The sequence below is a fragment of the Pseudorca crassidens genome, chromosome 9, assembly GCF_039906515.1.
Source record: "Pseudorca crassidens isolate mPseCra1 chromosome 9, mPseCra1.hap1, whole genome shotgun sequence".
NCBI classification, from domain to species: domain Eukaryota; kingdom Metazoa; phylum Chordata; class Mammalia; order Artiodactyla; family Delphinidae; genus Pseudorca; species Pseudorca crassidens.
Window position 1 is genome coordinate 28,851,919 of NC_090304.1, and position 23,922 is coordinate 28,875,840.

The following is a 23,922-nucleotide window of genomic DNA, read 5'->3' on the forward strand; positions in this document are numbered from 1 at the left end:
GTGTACCCCTGCATTGGCAGGTGGATTCTTAACCACTGCACCACCAGGGAAGCCCCTGTTATTCTTTTGTCCAGGGTAAGAATAGCTTTTGAGATAAGAACAATTTTTTTGGTTTTGTTTTGTTTGTTTTTTTGCTACCGTTGTCAATTCCATCTTTTTTGTTATTCAGTTATTTTGTGCTGTTTATCATAAAAGGGTTTGGGGAGAGTTTTGTGGGTTTTGTTACATCATGGAACTAGTTTTCATTTAAACTTAGTCAAATAAAATTTCTCAAAATTGAGGTGTGTTTCTTCCAACATATCTTTCTAACTTAGATTATTTATTGTATGTTGTCAGAATAAAAGGAAGATTCGACAGATTTGATAAAACAGTCATGATCACAGGTAAACATTTGAGAGGGAACAATTTTGCTTTCTCATTCAAAGTTCAAGTCTTCTTTAGCATGAATTATGAGAGAAAAGACTACATAGACCAAGGGAGGGTTAGCAGGAATTTGTGAGTGGGGACACGTGCCTCCTTTAAAACTGTTTTGCGTTTAGCTATCCTACATCATGGAAAGCCACTGGAACCTTTGGTTACAGGTATATAGAAATGTATACAAATACAGTTATATACATATATCTGTCTCTATACAGAGACCTACATTTATTAGTCAAACAGTAAAAGAAAAATCTATTCCTGCAAAAAAGGGCTCAAGGTAAATTTGTCACAAAGTGGAGGGCTTATTTTGTTGTTTGAATCATCCCTGAATGACCTGTGTACAAATTACAATACCCTAAAGAGTTAAAAGTGTTTGTTTCACAGGAAATTGGAAGAAATTTATGTGCGCAAGTGAAGCTGAAAGGTCGAATGTGTGACTCACATCTATTGACAGATGGAATGAGCATCACATAAGCAGACAGTGACTAGAAAACAAGCTGGTTGTGTGAAAGTATTTTTAGAGACTAATTTGTACCCAGCTGTGTCATCTATGAATGGGAGAAGTTTGAGAAAGTTACCTAGGGGTGTTTGAGCTCAATCAAGTGAAAGTTAATGATACTGATTTGGCTTAAATATTCACTTCGAACTTGGATATGCAAATGGAGTTAGTATTTGAACAAATTTTCAGGGAAGTTGGATTGTTCTTTTATCAAAACGATATAACCTTCCGTGTTAGGACCTCATTTTAGACTGAGGTCAACAGTCCATAAGTCACTGATAATTTCAGAATGCTACCAAATGGTGGTTATAACATAAAAAAAGGTCTCCTGCCAACTGGTATAATGACTAAGTGTGTGATCTCTCAAGACAGACTTCATGGTGCGAATTCCAGCTCAGCTACTTAATAGAGATATGGTTTTGGACACTTTTACATTTCTGTGCCTTAGTTTCCTTTCCTTATCTACATGAGGTGAGTAATAACATATGTTTCTTACAGGGATATTCATTAATAAGCCCATTTTAAATGTCATGCTCTTTTCTAGGTAAGGGGATAAAAAAAGAATCCCTCCTCTCATGCAGCTTACGTTCTAGTTGAAGCGGAGTAGACAATAAACAGATAAGAATGTAAAAATAAGTACATCAGGTGGTGATAGGCGCTATGGAGAAAAATAAAGCAGAAAAGTTCTTTATTTATGGAGAGTGCTATGCAGGTGGCTGTGGCGATTTTAAGTCAGTTTGAGAAACTGACATATGCTAGATAAGTAACAGTCAAGTCCATGGGAATTAATATTTGCTTCCTTAGTCAGCCTAGCCAGTTAGGGTGCTTCATCCCCCAGGTGAGAATGGTTGATTAAAAGGATTAGCGGATAAAGCCAAAATGCTCCAATCTAGGTGAATTCGGGGAACTGTATTGGAGATACTGGAAAGATTCTGGAGAATCTGGATGTAGCATGACTCATGCCTGAAGATTTTGGCAGCCATGTAAACACCCTGTGGAACCTGCAAATAAATGCAAGCAGAGTAAAAAATGGAGACTATGTCCTTATGACACCTTTTGAGTTTCCACCTCAAGTCTTATCTACCTTTGGCATTTTTGCTTGTATAAGCCAATAGGTTTCCTTTATTCATTACTTTGGTTTGAGTTGGGCTTTCTGTCATTTGCCTCCAAGAGTCCTGACAGCCATAAGTATAATGAAGGATGGGCAGGATTTCCTGACAGATAAAACATGCATCTCAATCTTGCCATGGAGATAACTGACATTACTAGCAAGGAAATGGATTCTCTTTTTTTCCCCGCCAAATAGGTGAGTCTATAGTATGGGTGAAACTTCTTGGCTTTTTCCCCCTGGATCTCCCAAGTTATATCAATGGTCATATCAACTTAAAGGGGACTCTAAAATGAGAAAATATTTGTGCTAAAAGGCAATTAAAAATGATTAAGTCCAACACTCTCTGGCTTTGGATAAGGACTTAGATAAATGGAGAAATATTTCACCCAAAGTATAAGGCTACTTTGTGCAAAACATACCTAGGCTTTCTGACCTCAAAAGCAGTGCTTTTTCCACTTTAGCATTAATTCTGCCTCTGTTTTCTTCCATATTCACCAGCCTACCAAAGGAGTATGATAGCACTTCCTTTGCTGAATTCTATTTCCATAGAGGTAGGAACTTTGAAGATGCAACAAACACAGTGAGTAACCACTTGCCATTATTACTGTTACTTGTTACTTTATCTTTCGTAAAATTGTCTTAATGAATTTTCTTCTTTGCCACCAATTTTGTGGTTTAGGAATCTCATCCTGTTTCTAAACAATAAGATATTTAAGTCCTCATCTTTAAAGTCCATAAATAAAATAATCATATTCATTCTTTTATCATTTTGAATATGAAATGGGGCACGTTTGATAGAGAAGCAATATGAATTACATTCATCTCTTAAAAGTTGTCTGTCTTTGCACATACTTCTTAATTTTTTTTTTTTGCGGTACGCGGGCCTCTCACTGTTGTGGCCTCTCCCGTTGCGGAGCACAGGCTCCAGACGCGCAGGCTCAGCGGCCATGGCCCACGGGCCCAGCCGCTCCGCGGCATGTGGGATCCTCCCGGACCGGGGCACGAACGCGTGTCCCCTGCATCGGCAGGCGGACTCCCAACCACTGCACCACCAGGGAAGCCCCTCTTAATATTTTTGAAGTTCAGTTTCCTTGTTAGTAAAGCAGAAATAATCATTTTTTCTCTGTCAACCATCCATGGTTGCCCTGGGTTGCAAAAAAGGGATTCCATATAAGAAATAGCTTCCAGTGCTAGATAAACACAATGCCTCATTATTACTAATCACTGTAGAGTTGCTAATTTCTCACCAGTTTTGAAATTATGAGTAGCTATTGAGGTCTTGATGATACCTGAATAACACAGCAAGAGACCTTAGAGGTGCCAACATGGAATGAAATCTCCATGCTTATGAATTTTTGATGAAGAAAGCACCTAGCCATGATCTTTTCTAGCATTTTTTTCAAAGAAATATATGTTCCTCAGAGCTTTCACAAGTTACTACAGGAGGTAAGAGGAAGTCCAATTAACAGAGCCTCAGGGCCCTCTGTTTCCCTTTCAACCTAAGTAGTTCACTTGTATCTACATTTTTTTTTTCTCATTTTTTTCCCCCCTGCGATACAATGAAAAGAAACAGCTTCTGGATATTCTGACCGGCATCTCTCCCTACCGCCCCTCCCCCCTCCCGCCCCCCACGCACACAAACCCACAAACGCTAAAGTTTGAAAACTCCAGATGGACTCCAACCTCTTCAGCTGATAGATGCTGAATTTGAAGCCCAAAGGGATGAGTGATTTTCCAAGGTTACCCAACCCCACTTCCGGTCAGGGGCGATGTAAGGACTAAATCCCGGTCCTGAAACCTCGACCATCACCATCTCATCATTCTGCCCCATAAGGTGACTGGGAAGATTTTCCGATTCAGCAGTGTCACTTTTGGTTTTGTTTTATTTTGTCTGGGGGTAGGCATGGTATATGAACTGTATCATCAGATTGATCCACATGGCACTAACAATCCCCAAAGTATGGCTTCAAATGATTCTCCTCTCAAAGTTACCGGCTTTCACCAAAATAAACGTATCTCGTTATCATGCAGGTTGAGGCTTCAGTCTAGGTTTTCTACTTAGGAAATACTTTTCCAGATTAAGATTCAGGTACCAACGATTATTCTGTGGATCATCAGCAATTTCTTCTATTTTATACAAAAGCTAAAACCAAATAGAACTTATTTTTTTTACAGCCCCTCTCTAGTAAGGCAACCATAGAATTTATTGCCCAAATGAGGACAGTTTCGAGAGCTAAAAGAAACACAATTAATAATTACTCTGGGAAAACTGATGTGTAAATTGGAGTTCTTCTAGGCAAACTTGGAAGTGAGATCACCCTGTTCATTAACCATCCTATAGATGTGTTTGAGCTCAGTGAGGGTGAACTATTGGTTAACTGAACATGACTTTCAGTCATAAGTATTTAAGGATTGGTACTAATTGTCTTTCTTTTTTTCTCTGAAAGAATGGTAATATTAGCAAGATCAGATTCAAAATTAAAGCACAAGAAGAATAAATGAATTTATCTCTCTCCTCTCCCCTCCTGCCCCGCCCTGCTACCCGCTCACACACGTGCTGCGCGTGCACACACACACACACACACACACACACACATTTTGGACACAAACTCTAAAAGCAATTCACTCTTAATAAGGAAAAGGACTACTTTCTCTTTAACAAAATTCTATCAAAGAATACCCTTGAGACAAATTGTATAATCAGTTTAAACATGGCTAAGAGACACTTGATCATTTCCCCACACTTCCTCTTTCAAAGAGAAAACAAAACAAAACAAGGCCAACTATTTTAAATGGTAATAAAAGATACTTGACCTTAGTGAAGAAAATAAGGCCTAGAGACTTTTAATGTTTGTGGTTTTATAATAGTGACTTAGAGTCAAAGACTATGGAAACCTGCTTTGGCTAAGATTTCTGGTCCATAGGGTTAACCATTATTTTGCTGATAATGATTGATTTCACTTAAACTATTTCATACTTTTTAACATGAAAACGAAGCAAAAAGGTATTTTTAAAACTTCTTAACCTGTTATAATATATCTGCAGTGTCGCTCATGGTAACTTTTGGTGACTGCCTTGATAGAAAATATATGGGGATAGGAAAATTTATTTGCACAAAGAGATAAAGAAAAAAAAAAACATGTGAAATACTGTAGGTGAATCACTTCTCACAGTCATTCTCTACAATTGAACTTTCAGTGCAAACTTCATGAGAGCAAGGAACTTACCTGTTGTGCTTATTATTGCAAACCCTAGGTCTGGCATGGTGACTGGCATGTAGTAGGCAGTCAGTATATATCTGATAAACATAAAGGCATGAATGAATGATCCTCATTAGCTAATTCATATTTACCTTTTACAGATATCACTGTGTCAGTTGGATCTAGTGTAGAATTGATCTCATATTTGCAAAGACCAACTCTCCAATCTTTCAAAGTCATGCATTTCCAGTTTATTGGACATTTCTTCTAATTGTAGGACAGCTACTTAACTGGCACATTTCAACCTAGGATACTGAGGCCACACTCTTAAAACTTTTTCTCATGTGGAAAAGTCCACTGGGAACATTATCAACTATATGTGGCATCCACCAACATTCCTCACCTTAACTCTCTGGACAGGGTTCATTTATGGCCCAAGGTGCCAAAATTTACCATAAGATCCTCATTTATAAATGCTCATATAGAGCATGTTCTATATTATTTCAGAAAATGGGAGATCTGGTAGGAATGGCTTTTCAGAAAAATAAAACAGGAGCTATGTTCTCCATCTTTTTAACCTTGTTTTTTAATGACTTTTAGTTACTTTCAAAGATCTGCTTTTATCCTTCCCCCAGCCCCTTTCCTTATACAAAGAATACAAAAATTCTGGCTTTGTATGCAGAAATTTGGTTTTATCATTTAAACTTAAGGCATCCTGAATGGACACATTCAGTTGTCTGCATAAGCAAGGATCTTACCCTATTTTAAGAGTAAAATAATTTTCACCGACAAATAACCTAATTTAACCAGTTTATAAGCAACAATCTTACGTAATTAAGTATCTTGTTTAGTTTTTCTTGTTCACAATTTGCAATATTTTCCAGAAGTTCCTTACTATAGCTTCGGGAAGTGGCTTTCAACCTTTTTTGACTAAAAATTGGAGAGACACACGTTTAATTCACAGCCAGGTACACACACACACACACACACACACACACAATTAAAAGTTTCTTGAAGCAATACTTATCTGATTATGTGTAATGCATTCTCATACTTCCCATTTTATTCTAACATATATTTCAATTATTTAAAAACATTAGACCTTAAATTTCTATCTACTAAATTGGTTTATGATACACTAGCGAGTCATAAAATTTATGTTTAGAGAAATTTTCAGTCATGATACAAAAAAGTTATTACTGTTTTTATTTTGTTACATTTATATATCATTATATTAATATACATTAAATGCTTATTAATATTGTTATTATTATTATTAAAGTCCTTCAGTCTTGCAAAAGAATCCAGCATGCCATAATGCTCATAAACAAAACACGTGATGAGAAATACAAGTCTTAAATTTTTAGTTGCCTCTGTGGTGGACAGAGTTTTCCAACATGGTCATAACAAGATAGCTCTTTCCCTTACATGGTGATACTAATGTTTGTCCTATTAAGGTATGGCATCTCTGGCCCCTTGAATCTGTGTAGGTCTATGTCTATGGTGAGAGTGACACTACATGACTAGTCATATAGGGTGATAGGTTTCTCCCTGGAAGCTCACTTTTACTCCCTAGGCACCAGGCTGTGACGAGAAAGAAAGATGACATAGAAAGGCCACATGTAAGTGATCTGGGTGACAGCCCCCAGTGAGATCCAGCCATAGCTGACATCAATGTCTAAACCTGTGATTAAGTGAGATCTCAGATGATTCCAGTCCTAGCCTTCAAGTTACTTCAAGTTTTTGAGTCTTCTCAGCCGAGATCTCAGAAATTGTTGAGCAGAAATAAGCCATCTATGCTGTGCCTTTTCCAAATTCCTGACCCACAGAATATATGAACATAATAAAATAATTTATGTTTTATTCAATTAAGTTTGGCTTTGTTTGTTATGCCGTAATAGCTTACTGTAACAACTTCCAATTCTATTCTATCTTCAAAAGATTTCAAATTGATGGTTTTTCTAAAATAATACTATTGGAGTGTGTAAGAAGAGAACTACTTTTCTGTACCAACCTCTAGGAGTAGATCATAAATAAACTAAGGCCCCTCATTAACTGTAAAATATTCCTTTTCAATTGTTGAATTTTCTCATTTGAATTATATAGTTATCTTTGAAAGGACCTTCTAGCTTTCCTGGAAAAAATGAAACCATAGAGACAACAGGGTGCATATAATGTGTGGTGAAGCCGAGTCTGCTACTAGAAATACAATGTTTCTGTACTCGTGTATTCCTAGTATGCACATCTGGGAAAAACAATTGGTTAATTCAAAATCAAAAAACTGTGTCTATATGCACTTTGAAGCATAATCATTATTAATTTAATAATGGCCTGGGTTTGACTGTATGAGGGATTAGACTGTGTCTGTCTTATTCTCAGCTATGTGCTTAGTAACTAACACAATACATATTTATTGAGTGAATAAGGAATATGCTGCCTGAAGCAACCCACAAACCACTTTTCTCTTTCCTTTTCTTCAAGGACGTGTAACACGGATGAATTGCAAGCTTTATTATAAAAATAAAAATGCCTAATCATTTTCATGTGATAAGTAATTCTAAAGAAAGCAGGATATTTTTGTAAAAAGTGAGTAGATTTCCTTATCTTTAGATGTATAAACAAGTCCTTAATTTTTCAGTGATTACGAGATTTATTTTACTTTATATTACTTTGCTTAGATTTTTTCCTCTCTGGAAAGAATAATCAATAAGGCTATGCATCACTTTGACATCTACATGTCTTCAAGAAAATAATCATAGCTTAATCCTTGTGACTCCAGATTTAAAAAAAACATTGCTCATTGCTACTTATTTTTTTTTAAATCATGAATTTGATAGTAATTCTGTATATAATAAGTTATAAGTATAAACACTCACTTTTAGAATATACAGAAAGTACTGTATTTTATTATTCCAGTTTCTTTATAGTCTCTGGTGTTTTCAACTCAATTCCTTCTATGCAAATATATTGTACTTTTTCTTTATGTTGAAGAATATTTTTGAATATGATGGGAAATATGAAAACACAAGATGTTGTATTACTGAAATACTCTATTTAAAGCTTCTTTGTGGATTTAAACACTGTACTCACTGTACAGTTTGGTGTTAAAAAATTCTGTTTATAGCAACTATACAAGGCTATTTTAACAACTAGGGTTCTTTTTTTCTACTGTAAGTTTTTGAGGTGCCCAGTATCCAGGATCAAACGATCTTTGAAAAAGGATATGTCTACCTGACACCATGCAGTTTGAGTTTTAAATTAATTATCTGGACAACTCAATGGCGGAGGCAGTCATTTTAATAACATATCAGGTCAGCTTGTCTAGCTCCTGGTTTCTTTGTCCAGGGAGTTGAGGGAAGGGAAAGATGAAAGGCAAATGTTTGGAGTCAAATTATTTGCCTGCTTAAACATAGTTTAAAATAAAAGTTGGACGTCAGACCTTTAAGCATCGCCTGTTCAGATGCACGGTGACCTAATGCATATTCATAACTAGTATGACATTGTTGAATGGAGTAAACAGCCTCCAACATTTTTCAGAATAGGTTAGTGAGAAATAAACCTTCAAATTATACAGCATGAAAGTTCCATATATAACAGAGGAAGTTAATAACAAGAATGTTGTTATGTTTCAAAAGGCTAAGGAGGGGGAAGATTAGGGGTGACAGAAGGAAGCACTTTGAATAGGGGAGGTGGAAGCTTCCATCCTATCAAGAAAATTTTAACTCCTCCCTAGATTGGGGGGAGACAGATGATGGGGTGGCTGAGACTGGTGGCATGGCTGAGACCCCAGATAAGGGAACAGCTGTGAGACATCAAGTTAATAGGGGCATTTCTTTAAGGGTCATATCAGAGCCAGCGAAGAGCAGTAGTTTTAACGAGCCAGATGGCTAGGACTGGCCATTGAGAACAGCATCATGTGGCCATAGGAGCAATTTTAACAATGACAACCTCCATGGAAGACTGCAGCCTTCTCCATATTTCAATCCCTGTAGGTAGGTAGAGAGCCCCCAAATCACTCAAATTGAAATTCCTGTATTTCACTGGTGAAAACTCTGAGGCAATTAAATCTGACTTAGAGAAAAACGAAGCACGATAATCTCTTGCATCTTCTGATTGTGAACTAAAATTCATAGCTGATAAATATGTATGTATAGATGTGTATGTATATATATATATATCTAAAACTATACCCCTCTGGAAATATGATAAAGAGGCAGAGAGGTAAATAGATAGGTATCCCTGACCTTAAGTAATCATTATTGATAGCAAATATTCTTCAGAATATAAATGAAAACGCATTCCAGCTGATAAATTTGATCATTTTTCTTATCGTGAATGCTAGTTCATTTTATCCATAACAAAACTAAAGATACGTATTTCTTTAGATTCATTTCTATAGACTGTAAGAAATTCTACTTATTCCAACCCAACCATCTCAAGGGAACTTGCTCCTATAATTTTATTGCTCTAGGAGAGATATAAGTCCCCTATAGGCTACCAAGAAATTAGAATTTCAATGTCACACCAAGTCTACAAAAATATAATAAGTCTGTTGACTGATATATGCATCAAATGTCATATGTCAAATATAACATAAACATGTTTTTCAAACTTTGTCTTAGAGGAGGACTTAAAGGGTTTTTTGGTGTGCTTAGGATTATATTCTCAACAGAATGCCTCATGTATATGAGTAAATTAATACAAAATTATTGTACTTTAAAAGAGAAAAGAGTATTCTCCACATTTCCAGATCATTAAAAATGCACGGATCCATTTTATGATAAGTGACACTGGCATGCTTAGAACTGGCTGTTTACAATTCCTCTTTTTTCACATGTACATTATTTGACAACCTGAAGCTTCTTTCTGCCCTAGGATTTGGGATTTCTACAGTTCAACTCCCAAGTGAACATTTGATACCTTAGAGGCAGGTGTTTTCTTTCTAGCCAGCAAAATACTTTGATCAGTGCCACCATCTTTGTCAACAGTGCTTACAACTATTTAAATGCTTTATTTATGTCTTTCCCTTAAATTAAAAATATAAAATAAAAAAAGAAGGATGAACTTCAGGCCAGTGATAAAAAAGTAGGTTTCCTTAACTTAGTAAAATTGAGACAAAGGTGAAAATCATTAGGTTTTGGGAAACAGGTAAGTCTTTAGCCTCAAACCCTCACTGAACTCAAGCTGGTTGACACTTACTGTGCTCAACGGAAATGAGACATGAGAAAAAATGAAAACACGTGAATGAAGAATTGTTGCTAAAAGCTGAAGTTTGGGATAGTTTATATGTTTTAATCCTATGCACGTAGAAATTCTCTAATAACATGCAAGTCTTTTGCCTGTTTGACTTTATTACATGATTTGAGACATTGGAAAAGTAGAAGCTGCCAGTTTCTAAATGTATCTGCCTTAACCTAACATGTGAAATGTAAACAGCACAAACTTTGAAGTCAGGAAAAAATTGGTTACAAATCCTGACTCCTCTACTCACGTGTAAGCTTGGCCATCCTAGAGAGCGGCTCAGTACCAGCTTTGCGAGGAATTGCGGGGGTTAAAGAAACATTTCAAAGTGGCTGGCATGGCACTTACTTGCAGGTCAAAAACAGTATCCTCTTTGCACTTCAGGCTAACCTGTGTTCCATTACGAATAGAGTTATCTTCCTTCTGCTTTCCTGCCTGTCTCAGTATTGCCATGTTGTCCATTTTGAAGAGCTTCAATATCATCCCATTGCAGTTTTAAAATCCATCTCGGACTCCACACACACACAAATACCTTATATGTGTGTGTGTGTGTGTGTGTGTGTGTGTGTGTGTGTGTGTGTATTTATGTAATATATATATACATTTCATTTATTTTTCCAGCTTTATTGAGATATAATTGACAGATAACATTAAGTTGAAAGTGTCTGTGTTGTTTTGATACCCTTAAATGTTGAAAAATGATTCCCACCATAGCATTAACTAATACCTGCATCAGGTCACATAATAACCATTTCTTTTTGTGGTCAGAACATTGAAGATCTACTCTCATAGCAACTTTCAAGTATGTAATACAGTATTACTAATTACAATCACTATGCTGTACACTAGGTCCCCAAAACTTATTCATCTTGTAACTGGATGTTTGTACTCTTTGACCAACAATATAGATACATAATTTAGAACATTTATTGTTGAGACTCCTATAACTTTGTCTATATACTTACCCTGATCCTCTCAAAATTCTTTTATTTTATTGTTGGGTTATCTTTGAAAGTTATATGCTTACCTAATTTATCTTACTGAAAAGACGATTAGTTCTCTGAGAGCAGTGATTATGTCTTAGGCAGTGACTTGTTTTAGGCCTGTTGGCCCACTATGCCAGCATTAAACATGGCAGTCAGAGAGCTCTTCCGGAAACCAAGGACTTGCTTTAGGAGGCAGAGGAAAGATGTTCTGTGTACACAAATTGTTATTTACCCAACAGTAGTGATTTGGCCGGATGGGCATGTGGATAATTCTATGCATTAATTATTGAGGACTCCTCAGAGTGTGTTAACCATCGTTTTGGGTATAGTTTCTCCCCAATCTAAACACCAGTCTGGATAGCTCTGGAGAAAGAAAAGGAGGGCGGAGAGGCTGACTTGGCTAATTCAGTGAGAAAAATTACAGTTAAGAAAACTCTTTTCAAAAACCCTAGATTTTCTGGCTTATTTATCCACACAGTCAATGTTCACAGGAGACGCAGCTGGGAGTCCATTTCACCTGCGCCATACAAGGGAGCTGGACAAGGAGGCAGGGACGTGAATTTAGATCTGATTCTCAAATGACTCAGCCCCAACCTCAGCCTTGGCTTTTGTGGTGATGCTTGAGTGACTCATTTTCCTGGCACTGTCTTTGTTAAATCCTGGGATCAGAAGTGTCCTGTTTACATAGCCTCACATGTGACTGTTCGCTCAGTTTTTTGTTCTGAAAGAGATGGAAGATGGTTGCCTCCATCCCTGCAACTGTTTGGTGGTGTTCATTGACCAGAAAAATGACTCGTTATACTCCCCTTTCCACTCAAAAGTGTACCCTCTTCTTTCCAAGCAGCCAACCCTTTCTTACAGCTTTCCGCCTAATCTCTCAAGGTTAAAAAAAATTTTCCCTTCAGAGAAAGTGTTGAAGGTCTGGATTGTTTACATGAGCTCCTGTAGCCTACATTTTAATATATAATCCTTTCCTAAGCTATAGGGGTGGATTTTAACACAATGTCCAATTCTTTAGTCTGAACAGCATCATTTTTTTACAAGTGATTCTTAGGCTTCAATTCAGATGTCATATAAACTTTGGATGTTTACGAAAGTGATAATTCACTCTGGAAATGAGTAATAGGCTGGCAGCGTGGGGGTCTCAAAGGACAGTACCATCAGACACTCTAGTCAGAAAATATTTAGGATCTCTCCCCCCTCCCCACCCTCGACAACCTGTTCTCCCTAAAGCATTCAGAATTTGCAGTCCCTTTTCCCCACACATGCCCACCCTAACGGAAAGAAAATGACAATCAGTAAAGAGCTCAGAGACCCATCCACCTATAGCTAACTGCCTCTGATCATTCTAGCTCAGCCTCATACACACGGGTCTTTGGGGACTTCCCCTCTATTACAATGTCATTATTTGGGTCCCCTGTCACAGTGTTTCCAAGGTAAAGAATAGCTTTCTTCCTGGTGCTTTGGACAAGCTGTCCTGATTCAGCAGGAGAAATCTGAAAATTGTGATGTGTGTGCACTTCCTAATCCATTATTCAAATCCATAGACACCCCTAGCATTTAGAGAGGAGCCTCCTCCCTGCACCCTCTGGAGAGAATCACTCATTCAAGTGACTGATGTAAAAATCAATCCCTTCACTCTTTTTTAAAAGATGTCATTTTCCCCTCTTCTGGCTTCTTTTTCATTTTGATGATTGCAAACTGCAATGGTTAAAGATATAACTTAAATAGCATGATGTGTTTGTGGCTATGGGACATTCTAAAATCCACTCTCCTCCCCAGGCCCCACCCCACCATTGCCACCAGTGGCCCTTTAATTAAAATGCTCTTTCTGAATAAGACAGTGCAAGCGTTAAGGACAGCGTGGTTTCAGCATTACAATCTGAGGAATAAAGCTACAAGTGTGTGATCACATAGCAACTCTCAAAAACCCCTGCACTGAAAAAAAAGAAAAATATTATTTATAAAAATCAGGTTTCTGCTTAATTTTCTCTGTAAATATAGCTCATGGAGGATAGTAATGGTTAAGTATGATGTCACTGTCAGGGTATTCACATGCAGGTAAATCACACACACACTTACATATATACAGATTTGGCAATTGCTAGGATGCTGGCTGGTGTACTTTAAAGGGTTACAAAATAAAAAAGAAAGGGAGGAAGCTAGATTCTGCAGTCAGAGGTTCCTCACCTCCTCCTTCATCTTTGGGATGTGCATCTTTCCCAGTTTCCACAGTGGGAGCTACTTCAAGGAGGCAGCCCTGAGAGAACACTGTGGTGCTGAGACGATCTGGACACAGTACATGTGACTTTAAGGCAAAAATGACTTAAAGCAGACTGGACCGATTAAGAAGCAGTTAGGAGACCTTCAAGATGGTGGAGGAGTAAGACGTGGAGATCACCTTCCTCCCCACAAATACATCAGAAATACATCTACATGTGGAACAACGCCTACAGAACACCTACTGAATGCTGGCAGAAGACCTCAGACCTCCCAAAAGGCAAGAAACTCCCCACGTACCTGGGTAGGGCAAAAGAAAAAAGAAAAAACAGAGACAAAAGGATAGAGACGGGACCTGCACCAGTGGGAGGGAGCCGTGAAGGAGGAAAGGTTTCCACACACTAGGAAGGTCCTTCGCGGGCGGAGACTGCAGGTGGCGGAGGGGGGAAGCTTCGGAGCCGTGGAGGAGAGCACAGCGACAAGGGTGCGGGGGGCAAAGAGGAGAGATTCCCGCACAGAGGATCAGGGCCGACCAGCACTCACCACCGGAGAGGCTTGTCTGCTCACCCGCTGGGGCGGGCGGGGGCTGGGAGCTGAGGCTCAGGGTCGTATCGCAGGGAGAGGACTGGGGTTGGCGGCGTGAACACAGCCTGAAGGGGCTAGTGCGCCACGGCTAGCCAGGAGGGAGTCCGGGGAAAAGTCTGGACCTGCCTAAGAGGGAAGAGACCATTGTTTCTGGGTGTGCGAGGAGAGGGGATTCGTTCCCTGTATGCCCACAGAAGGCAGAGCATGGCCTAAATGAGCTTCAGAGATGGGCGTGAGCCATAGCTATCAGCTCGGGCATCAGAGACGGGCATGAGACGCTAAGGCTGCTGCTGGGGCCACCAAGAAGCCTGTGTGCAAACAGGTCACTATCCACACTGCCCCTTCTGGGAGCCTGTGCAGCCCGCCACTGCCAGGGTCCCGTGATCCAGGGACAAATTTCCCGGGAGAACACACGGCGCACCTCAGGCTGTTGCAAAGTCATGTCAGTCTCTGCCGCCGCAGGCTGGCCCCGCAACTGTACCCCTCCCTCCCCATGGCATGAGTGAGCCAGAGCCCCCTAATCAGCTGCTGTTTAAGGCTCTCCTGTCTGGGCGGGAACAGATGCCTGAGGGCAATCTACACGCAGAGGTGGGGTCAAAACCAAAGCTGAACCCCCGGAGCTGTGCAAATAAAGAAGAAAAAGGGAAATTTCTCTGTGCAGCCTCAGGAGCAGTGGATTAAATCCCCACAAGCAACTTGAGGTACCCTGCATCTGTGGAATAACTAAATAGACAACAAATCAACCCAAAATTGAGGCAGTGGACGTTGGGAGCAACTGTAGACTTGGGGTTGGCTGTCAGTGACTGACTTGTTTCTGATTTTTATGTTTATATTAGTATAGTTTTTAGTTCTTGTTATCATTGGTGGATTTGTTTATTGGTTTTGATACTCTCTTCTTTTATTATAAACTTAATTTTTTTATTTTAATAATTTTTAAATTTTAATTATTTAATTCAAGTTATTTATTTATTAAAAATTTTTTTTTCTTTCTCTTTTTCTCCCTTTTCTTCTGAGCCATGTGGCTGACAGGGTCTTAGTGCTCTGGCCTGGTGTCAGGTCTGAGTCTCTGAGGTGGGAGAGTTGAGTTCAGGACACTGGACCACCAGACTTCCTGGCCCAATGTAATATCAATTGACAAGAGCTCTCCCAGAGATCTCCATCTCAACGCTAAGACCCAGTTCTACCCAACGGCCAGCAAGCTCAGTTACTGGACGCCCCATGCCAAACAACTAGCAAGACAGGAACACAACCCCACCCATTAGCAGAGAGGCTGGTTACAATCATACTAAGCTCACAGACACCCCAAAACACACCACCAGACACATCCCTGCCCACCAGAAAGACAAAATCCAACCCCACCCACCAGAACACAGGCACCAGTCCCCTCCACCAGGAATCCTACACAGCCCACTGAACCAACCGTACGCACTGGGGCAAACACCAAAAACAATGGGAACTACGAACCTGCAGCCTGCAAAAATGAGACTGCAAACACAGTAAGTTAAACAAACTGGTAAGACAGAGAAATATGCAACAGATGAAGAGGCAAGGTAAAAACCCACCAGACCAAACAAATGGAGAGGAAATAGGCAGTCTACCTGAAAAAGAATTCAGAGTAATGATAGCAAAGGTGATCCAAAATCTTGGAAATAGAATGGAGAAAAACAAGAAACGTTTCACAAGACATAGAAGAACTAAAGAGCAAACAAACAATGATGAACAACACAAGAAATGAAATTAAAAATTCTCTAAAGGAATCAATAGCAGAATAACTGATGCAGAAGAACGGATAAGTGACCTGGAAGATAAAATTGTGGAAATAACTACTGCAGAGCAGAATAAAGAATAAAGGATGAAAAGAATTGAGGACAGTCTCAGAGACTGCTGGGACAACAATAAATGCACCAACATTCGAATCATAGGGGTCCCAGAAGAAGAAGAGAAAAAGAAAGGGTCTGAGAAAATATTAGAAGAGATTATAGTTGAAAACTTCCCTAACATGGGAAAAGAAATAGTCAATCAAGTCCAGGAAGCAGAGAGAGTCCCATACAGGATAAATCCAAGCAGAAACACACCAAGACACATATTAATCAAACTACCAAAAATGAAATACAAAGAAAAACTATTAAAAGCAGCAAGGGAAAAGCAACAAAAAATATACAAGGGAATCCCCATAAGGTTAACAGCTGATCTTTCAGCAGAAACTCTGCAAGCCAGAAGGGAGTGACAGGACATATTTAAAGTGATGAAAGGGAAAAACCTACAACCCAGATTACTCTACCCAGCAAGGATCTAATTCAGATTCGATGGAGAAATTAAACTTTTACAGACAAGCAAAAGTTAAGAGAATTCAGCACCACCAAATCAGCTTTACAACGAATGCTAAAGGAACTTCTCTAGTCAGGTAACACAAGTAAGGAAATGGCCTACAAAAACCAACCCAAAACAATTAAGAAAATGGTAATAGGAACATACATATTGACAAGTACCTTAAATGTAAATGCATTAAATGCTCCAACTAAAGGACACAGACTGGCTGAATGGATACAAAAATAAGACCCCTATATATGGTGTCTACAAGAGACCCACATCAGACCTAGGGACACATACAGACTGAAAGTGAAGGAATGGAAAAAGACACTCCATGCAAATGGAAATCAAAAGAAAGTTGGAGTAGCAATTCTCATATCAGATAAAATAGACTTTAAAATAAAGACATTACAAGAGACAAAGAAGGACACTACATAATGATCAAGGGATCAATCCAGAAGAAGATATAACAACTGTAAATATTTATGCACCCAACATAGGAGCACCTCAATACATAAGGCAAATGCTAACAGCCATAAAAGGCGAAATCAACAGTAACGCAATCATAGTAGGGCACTTTAACGCCCCACTTTCACCAATGGACAGATCAACTAAAATGAAAATAAGTAAGGAAACACAAGCTTTAAATGACACATTAAACAAGATAGACGTAGTTGATATTTATAGGACATTCCATCCAAAACAACAGAATACACTTTCTTCTCAAGTGCTCGTGGAACATTCTCCAGGATAGACCATACCTTGGGTCACAAATCAAGCCTTGGTAAATTTAAGAAAATTGAAATCATATCAAGTATCTTTTCCAACCACAACACTATGAGACTAGATATCAATTACAGAAAAAAAAACTGTAAAAATTACAAACACATGGAGGCTAAACAATATGCTACTAAATAACCAAGAGATCACTGAAGAAATCAAAGAGGAAATCAAAAAATACCTAGAAACAAATGACAATGAAAACACGACAGCCCAAAACCTATGGGATGCCGCAAAAGTAGTTCTAAGAGGGAAGTTTATAGAAATACAATCCTACCTGAAAAAACAAGAAATACCTCAAATAAACAACCTAACCTTACACCTAAAGCAATTAGAGAAGAAGAACAAAAAATCCCCAAAGTTAGCAGAAGGAAAGAAATCATAAAGATCAGATCAGAAATAAATGAAAAAGAAATGAAGGAAACGATAGCAAAGATCAATAAAACTAAAAGCTGGTTCATTGAGAAGATAAATAAAATTGATTAACCATTAGCCAGACTCATCAAGAAAACAAGGGAGAAGACTCAAATCGACAGAATTAGAAATGAAAAAGGAGAAGCAACAACTGACACTGCAGAAATACAAAGGATCACGAGAGATTACTACAAGTAACTGTATGCCAATAAAATGGACAACCTGGAAGAAATGGACAAATTCTTAGAAAAGCAAAACCAGACAAAGATATCACAAAAAAAGAAAACTACAGATCAATATCACTGATGAACATAGATGTAAAAATCCTCAACAAAATACTAGCAAACAGAATCCAAAAGCACATTAGAAGGATCATACACCATGATCAAGTGGCGTATCCCAGAAATGCAAGGATTCTTCAATATACGCAAATCAATCAATGTGATACACTATATTAACAAACTGAAGGACAAAAACCATATGATAATCTCAACAGATACAGAAAAAGCTTTTGACAAAATTCAACACCTATTTATGATAGAAACTCTCCAGAAAGTAGGCATAGAGGGAACTTTCCTCAACATAATAAAGGCCATATATGACAAACGCACAGCCAACATCATTCTCAAAGGTAAAAAACTGAAACCATTTCAACTAAGATCAGGAACAAGACAAGGTTGCCCACTCTCACCACTATTACTCAACATAGTTTTGGACGTTTTAGCCACAGCAATCAGAGAAGAAAAAGAAATAAAAAGAATTCAAAACAAAAAAGAAGAAGTGAAACTGTCAGTTTGCTGATGACATGATACTATACATAGAGAATCCTAAGGATGCTACCAGAAAACTACTAGAGCTAATCAATGAATTTGGTAAAGTAGCAGGATACAAAATTAATGCACAGAAATCTCTTGCATTCCTATACACTAACGATGAAATATCTGAAAGAGAATTTAAGGAAACACTCCCATTTACCACTGCAACAAAAAGAATAAAATACCAGGAATAACCCTACCTAAGGAGACAAAAGACCTGTATGCAGAAAACTATAAGACACTGATGAAAGAAATTCAAGATGAGACAAACAGATGGAGAGATATGCCATGTTCTTGGACAGGAAGAATCAACATTGTGAAAATGACTGTACTACCCAAAGCAATCTACAGATTCAATTCAATCCCTATCAAAGTACCAATGACATTTTTCACAGAGCTAGAACAAAAAGTTACACAACTTTTATGGGAACACAAAAGACCATGAATAGCCAAAGCAATTGAGAAAGAAAAACGGAGCTGGAGGAATCAGGCTCCCTGCCTTCAGACTATACTACAAAGCTACAGTAATCAAGAGAGTTGGTACTGGCACAAAAACAGAAATATAGATCAATGGAAGAGGATAGAAAGCCCGGAAGTAAACCCACGCATATGGTCACCTTATCTTTGATAAAGGAGGCAAGAATATACAATGGAGAAAAGACAGCCTCTTCAATAAATGGTGCTGGGAAAACTGGACAGCTACATGTAAAAGAATGCAATTAGAACACTTCCAAACATCATATACAAAAATAAACTCAAAATGGGTTAAGGACCTCAATGTAAGACCAGACACTATAAAACTCTTAGAGGAAAACATAGGCAGAACACTCTATGACATAAGTCACAGCAAGATCCTATTTGACCCACCTCCTAGAGAAATGGAAATAAAAACAAAAGTAAACAAATGGGACCTAATGAAATTTCAAAGCTTTTGCACAACAAAGGAAACCATAAACAAGACCAAAAGACAATCCTCAGAATAGGAGAAGATATTTGCAAATGAAGCAACTGACAAAGAATTGATCTCCAAAATATACAAGCAGCTCATGCAGCTCAATATCAAAAAAAACAAACAACCCAATCTAAAAATGGGAAGATCTAAATAGACATTTCTCCAAAGAAGATATACAGATTGCTTACAAAGACATGAAAGGATGCTTAACATCACTAATCATTAGAGAAATGCAAACGAAACCACCATGAGGTATCACCTCACACCAGCCCGAATGGCCATCCTCAAAAAATATACAAACAATAAATGCTGGAGAGGTTGTGGAGAAAAGGGAACCCTCATATACTGTTGGTGGGAATGTAAATTGATTCAGGCACTATGGAAAACAGTATGGAGATTCCTTATAAAACTAAAAATCGAATTACCATATGACCCAGCAATCCCACTACCGGGCATATACCCTGAGAAAACCATAATTCAAAAAGAGTTATGTACCAAAATGTTCATTACAGCTCTATTTACAATAGCCAGGACATGGAAGCAACCTAACTGTCCATCAACAGATGAATGGATAAAGAAGATGTGGCACATATATACAATGGAATATTACTCAGCCATGAAAAGAAATGAAATTGAGGTATTTGTAGTGAGGTGGATGGACCTAGAGTCTGTCATACAAAGTGAAGTAAGTCAGAAAGAGAAAAACAAATAACGTATGCTAACACATATATATGGAATCTAAGAAAAAAAAAACAGGTCATGAAGAACCTAGGGGTAAGACAGGAATAAAGACACAGACCTACTAGAGAATGGACTTATATGGGGAGGGGGAAGGGTAAGCTGTGACAAAGTCAGAGAGTGGCATGGACATATATACACTACCAAATGTAAGGTAGATAGCAAGTGGGAAGCAGCTGCATAGCACAGAGAGATCAGCTCAGTGCTTTGATACCACCTAGAGGGGTGGGATAGGGAAGGTGGGAGGGAGGGAGATGCAAGAGGGAAGAGATATGGGAACATATGTATGTGTATAACTGATTCACTTTGTTATAAAGCAGAAACTAACACACCATTGTAAAGCAATTATACTCCAGTAAAGATGTTAAAAAAAAAAAAAAAGATGTGGAATGTTTATACAATGGAATATTACCTAGCCATAAAAATAAATGAAATTGAATTATTTGTAGTGAGGTGGATGGACCTAGAATCTGTCATACAGAGTGAAGTAAGTCAGAAAGAGAAAAACAAATACCGTATGGTAACACATATATATGGAATCTAAAGAAAAAAAAAGAAAAGAAAAAATGGTTCTGACGAACCTAGGGGCAGGACAGGAATAAAGACAGATGTAGAAAACGGACTTGAGGATACAGGGAGGGTGAAGGGTAAACTGGGATGAAGTGAGAGAGTAGCATAGACATATATACAGTACTAAATGTAAAATAGATAGCTAGTGGGAAGCAGCTGCCTCACACGGGGAGATCAGCTCTGTGCTTTGTGACCACCTAGAGGGGTGGGATAGGGAGGGTGGGAGGGATACGCAAGAGGGTGGGGATATGTATACATATAGCTGATTCACTTTGTTATACAGGAGAAACTAACACAACATTGTAAAGTAATTATACTACAACAAAGATGTTAAAAAAAAAAAAAGAAAGAAAGAAAGAAGGGGGAAAACAGTTACACTCGTACCTAGCCCTGGAAAATACCAGCTGCTAATTAATGTGCAACCAGGGTGGGTTTCTTTAATACAAATCTAGAGGAAACCGTCTTTCTCTGTTTCTCTCCAGGCCAGCTTCCGCAATGGAAGAACTTGTTAGGACTCAAGCACACATGGCACAGGTCTCTTGTTTAAGAACCTAAGGCTTTGTCTTGACTGGATTTCTCTTCCCACTTATCCCGGCCCCTTTACCCTGACCACTCATTTTACTAGAAAAGACTATCCTTCTCTAAACAGATGATGGAGAGTCACATGTCTGCACCTCTTCAGTCCTGCTGGTGCTTCTTACCTGATTCATTTATTTATATTTTTATTAGGGTGACCAGTTTTTGCTGGAGGAGGTGTGCTGCCTTCTCAGCTAATAATAATATTTCCTTTTTACCCATTGCCGCTACCATCTCCTGTTGAAATAATTAAATGTCTCACTTTCACTCCACTGACAAGCACTACTCTGAGCTGATCGGACAGGGTAGATGCTCTCCGTGGCTCCGGGCAACTCCCAGGGGAAAGGAAAAGCTCATATGTAATATTTATTTCCTGGGTATTGAGAATTCAGCAGTTTTCTCTTCATTTCACACACAAGGTTTTGTTGAAATGAAACAATCATATTTCTTTGGGAGGAAAATGAAGACAGTGATAAGATCTGAATGTCATAATTATATTGGATTAAAGGGCTTTTTTGCAGTGACCTAGAGAAAACCAAAATGTAAATGTAAGGGTAACAGGTAGAATTACGATGGGTATATTAAGAATGTGTAAAGTGAGGGTGTGTAAGTGTAAAAACAGACACATGCACAGTCATGTTTTACAACCCTCTGTGCATTATGGTCAGACTTTGTTGCTGTTGTTTCCTCCCTCCCCCAGTATCAGCTGAATGTCAAGGTCAGCTTGCTTAGCTAAGTAGGTCTTGCTTATAAGCTTATGTGGATGTATTATTATTTTTGTGACTAATCTTTTTATAATCAGATAATTCAATGTAATCTTTTTTCCTTCTTTTTTTAAGTGTTTCATCCACTTGATTATTAGTTCAATCTGAATGTAGTGTAGAATTTTCTAATTTTCTGTTATAACATCTTACCACAGCATTTTCTTTAGTATCTGATTGTGAACCTAATTCTCATCTAACAGAGGTGGTTTATGCTAACCAGAATTAACACGCACGCACACACACACTAGTCCCTGATTTTGCCATGCTCTTTAACTGGTGAAAAAATAACAGTCATGGACATTGTAAAATCACTCAGCTAAGTTTAGCATCTTTTTGTGGCTATTGTCTTCCTAGAAAATTTTCAAAAGTCCCTTCCTCCCCTCATTGCTCCTGTCTTCTATGCTTATGAGGAGGTGAACTGTGTTTCTTACTAATCAAATTTTCCATATCAAAGTTTCCTTTTTTAAAAGAAAAGAAAACAAGGATTGCAAAGACAAGGCCTTAGGGAAAGCTGCTACCAATAAAAGGTTAGAAGAAAACTTAAAAATCATTTCAGAAACAGTTAACCAGCTGAATCTGGCAATGGTGTATGGTCAGTCTCATGCCTTGTTAATGGGAATGAAAATCGTTACAGCATTTCTGAAGAAAAATGTGGCAATATATTATCATTGTATTTGAACTTGCATATCCCTTGAGTCAGCAATTCTCCCCCAGGAATCGATCTTAAATGCGAAAGGGGCCTTTCGGTATACAAAGATATGCCTATAAGAATCCTACAGTAGTTTTATAATAATGAAACAATGAAAAGAAATTCAATATCCTGTCAAAGGAAATTGATTATTTAAATTATGGCAGTTCCATATCATGCAACGTTATGAGGCCTTTGAAAATTATTCCATGAAAAATATGTGACGATGTAGAAAGATAAACACAGTATACCTTACTTAAGAAAAACAGTTCATGACAGAATATTACTGTTTAATCCAATTTTGTTAATGCAAAATATTTCTTTTGCATAAAGAATGTAACAGAATGATATAAACCCAAACAAAGTGTTACTAATGGCTATTTTCAATAATACATGTATAGACAAAATTAAAAATGTTTTTTCTTTAGGTGTATCTATAGTTTAGAATGTGTAAATAAAGAATTTAAGAAAATGTTATTTTTTGAAAAAGAACTAGTTAAGTAGCAAAATGGCTTATAGCTTTAGCTTTTTAAGACATAATTATTTGTTAGTATAACACATTTGTCACTTTTTTCATCATAAGTACACATGTAATTATTTTAATTGCAGTAATTGTACACTTTGTCATCTAGCTTCACAATATATCAACATACATTTTAAAATGTAATGTTAAAACAGTAAAGGACAGGGCTTCCCTGGTGGCGCAGTGGTTGAGAGTCCGCCTGCCGATGCAGGGGACACGGGTTCATGTCCCGGTCTCGGAGGATCCCACATGCTGTGGAGTGGCTGGGCCCGTGAGCCACGGCCGCTGAGCCTGTGCTCCGCAACGGGAGAGGCCACAACAAGTGAAACGCCCGTGTAACGCAAAAAAAAAAAAAAAAAAAAAAAAAAACCAATAAAGGAGAAAATGAAGCTATGGCATCGATTATTAGCACTTGACCCAAATTAACTGAACATTACAGGTGCTCCCCAAGTATTACATATATTTATGTATGTTTTTCAATATTGGAAATACATTTCCAAGTCCCCTGTCCTCTAAAAGAAGAGACTGCA

General features: G+C 38.1%; 1 long non-coding RNA gene across 2 annotated transcripts; it reads left to right on the forward strand.

The window, feature by feature from the left end:
* Positions 1-384: 384 nt before the first annotated feature.
* On the forward strand, positions 385-20,482 carry LOC137230332 (uncharacterized). 2 transcript variants are annotated; one of them, XR_010946102.1, is made up of 4 exons: positions 385-1,390; positions 2,529-2,610; positions 7,712-7,816; positions 13,684-20,482. It is a non-coding gene; the product is annotated as an uncharacterized lncRNA (long non-coding RNA). The 2 variants fall into 2 exon arrangements; XR_010946101.1 differs by lacking the exon at positions 385-1,390 and having other exon boundaries at positions 1,514-2,610.
* The last annotated feature ends 3,440 nt before the right edge of the window (positions 20,483-23,922 follow it).